The following is a 3,107-nucleotide window of genomic DNA, read 5'->3' as shown; positions in this document are numbered from 1 at the left end:
TCTGATTACAGGGCAGGAATGAAAACCGGAGAGCAGTGAGCCGGTTTGCCGGAGAACCTTTCTCGTGCTCACCTGAGGACAGAGCCGGCTGTCAAGATTTTTCTCCAGTTCGAGTCTGTAGAGTTTATTATCAAGATCCCAGAAGATACAGCTCATCAGCATTACATTTGTGTTCAAATTAAATTACACGCTAATATCTGTGTATAATTTGTTCTGTAATAGGACAGTAACCAATGCAATAACCAATTTGATTCATGTTTAAAATTATTACTGACGTGTATCCGTATTATAGCTTCTGAATACCAAACTTTATTAAAATCTAGTTCTGGAAGAATTCAGATGTGAATTTCCAGTTTCCAGTTGAGGTTTTTATACCACCTTTGACTTATCCCCTTGGAGTACATTGTCTAAAACCCACAGAGGGAAATTAGGCCAAATTACCAGCACCCTGAGTGCGCTGGCGTTTGATTGGTTGGTGTCATAACTTTGATATGAGCTAAGTGAGTTTTCGTGCAGTCATTTGGTAAATCATCTCAGGAGATCAGAGCAAATTGCCCACCTTGTTCTGCCTGAGGGATGATACAATCTCGGTGAATGATCAGCATCAGTTACACAGAGCTGCAGCTTCTTTGCTGAATACTTTTTCAATTACACGTTTCTGTCTCTTTGTGGGGGGATTGGCAGCATGCCCCATGTAGGTCTTTACTGTTTGGGGTAGTTCCAGGCTTCTGGTTTAGAGGGTGTCTGTGCACAGACGTGTAGGCGTTGCCGCCTCTGAGGGCCATTTTTGTCATTAAAAGCCACGCGTGGTTCAGACGGACACGACGCATCGTTTATGCCCTTTCAGCCTCCCTGCGAAATGCTCCCCTCAGGCCGCCCTGTCCCACCGCGGCCGTTGAAGGGTGGTATTTCATGACCGCAGAGGACTCTTGGCCGCGTGTGATTAGCACGCTCGGAATGCCGGTGGCCGTCCCATCGGCTGAGTGTCACGCCAGCGCGTCACGCGGGATTTCTCGACCTGGGCACTTGGACATTCTGGCCAGAAAATTCTTTGTTGCTGAGTTTCGCCTTGTGCATTCTGGGTCCTTTAGCAGCGCCCTGGCTTCTGACCACTGGATGCCACTGGCATGTTCCCCGCCTGGGCTCATGGCAGCCAGAAACATGTCCAGACGTTTCCAAATGTCCCCGGGGAGGCCAGACTGCCCCCACTGAGTGCCATTGCTTTCAAGTGGTAGCTAATGAACAGTGACCCATATTCTAGCCGCCCTGTCCCTCCGACCTGCCGGTGTCCAGCTGTCGGCCTGGAAGTGGACAGAGCGGGAAGATGAGGCAGATGTGTCTCCTACGCACGACACACAGCTCTGAATTTGGGCTGCCGTGAATTATGTTAGGAAAAACGTTTATACCCTTTTGTTGAGGTTTCTCATGTAGAGCTTTATAACGTGGGTCCCCAATCCCCGGACTGCAGACTGGTACCGGTCCTGGCCTGTTAGGAACCGGGCCGCAGAGCAGGAGGTGAGTGGCAGGTGGGTGAGCGAAGCTCCATCTGTGTCTGCGGCCCCCCCGGCGCCGGCATCACCGCCTCAGCCCCGCCTCAGGTCCTCAGGCCTTAGATGCTCACAGGAGCGCCGTCCCCAGTGCCAGACAGGTTGGGCACCGCTGCTTTACAGGACAGTGAGGTTCTGGCCGGCCAGGTCTCCCTTTTCCTCTCCCTAGAAACGCCTCCACTTCCGTGAAGCGCTGTTCACTTCAGAGGTTTCACGCACGTGTTTTCTCGGCTGCACAAAGCATTTTAGAACAGATGTCATTGTAACGAACTCCGTCGCGTCCGGGCAGCCTCACCCCGAGTGGGCGGTTTTCATCAGTTAGAAGCGTCTGGGGACTAAGAGCCCTTTGCGCTTCAGAGAGGAGGGTTTGAGGTTAGTGGGATTTAGCTTTTACGATCTCACGTTCTCAGTGTGCCCGTTGGCACCGAGAGCAGGTGACGTTTCGAGACGGCGTTTTCCACAAGCTTACTTTGCCTTTATGTTCACCATTTCGGGAACCCAGAACAGTTTTCTGAGGTTGAATTCTGGGCTCGCAAACATAAACGTTAGGGAAAAATACCGTGTCACAGAAGGAACACGGTTTTCTTGAAGTAAACGGGATTCACGTTCTGACCCGTACCCGACGGCCGTGCAGCCGGGGTCATGTGGCTTAGGGGCTCTGCGTCTCTGTCTCTGCCCCGAGAGCAGTGAGGGACGTTCGGTTGGTGGGATGGGGCGGCCGCCCGGTGGACGGAGGTGGCCGTGCACGTTCTCCACGCACCTGTTGGCCTGTTCCTCACGCTCGGCCCAGCCGTCTCATGGAACACTGCTGTCACAGAGCCACTGGGACCTGCCGGCTGTGGTCTGGAGGTCCCTCGGTCCCCCTGATGGATGGTTCCTTTGCTCTAAGAAAGGGCTGGCAGACGTTTCTGTAAAGAGCAGGACAGTAAGTATTTTGGGTTCTGCGGGTGGCTGGTCTCGGGGGACCAGAGTTTGTGACAGGGCCGTGGATGTGTAAACGTGTAAACGTGTAAACGTGGCTGGGGCCAGTGGCACGTCCTTGACACGCGCCGTCCTGGGCGTCCCTGCTCACCGGGGCTCCTCGGCTCTGCCACTGCCAAGTGCCCGCTGCGCCTCGGTGATCCCGCCCCTGCCACCCCTGTTTCTGGCTTTCTGCCCTGCACCCCGCCCGTCCACACAGGGCGATGCCGGCCGGGGCTGGGTGCCCGGTTTGCACATTCTACCACTGCGGGGGCCCCACCTTCGCAGGGCCCAGGCCCTGGGCTATGCGGTGTCTGCCACCTTCCAACTCCCTCTCCTCACGCTCGTCACCGCCTGCCGCCATCTCCGTGAGTCGGGTGCCCCATCCAGGCCCCCAGGCGGCTCCCCCTGCCGCAGGGGCGTCTCCAGGCTTGCTCACTGGCTCGCTCACGCCCTGCGGGTGGGGTACGGCATCGCACGGCCACTCTGGGACACTCCTGGGCGGGTCCTTACGGACCTAAGACTGCCGAACTTCCTGGGCACCACCTTGGTTCCGGCGTCCATCCTGGTGCGGCAGTGACCGGCACCCGTGGGGCAGCC

This window comes from Pteropus vampyrus, unplaced genomic scaffold (genome assembly GCF_000151845.1).
Source record: "Pteropus vampyrus isolate Shadow unplaced genomic scaffold, Pvam_2.0 Scaffold386, whole genome shotgun sequence".
Lineage (NCBI taxonomy): Eukaryota > Metazoa > Chordata > Mammalia > Chiroptera > Pteropodidae > Pteropus > Pteropus vampyrus.
The sequence above is the reverse complement of the archived record's forward strand: the minus strand, read 5'-3'. Positions refer to the sequence as shown.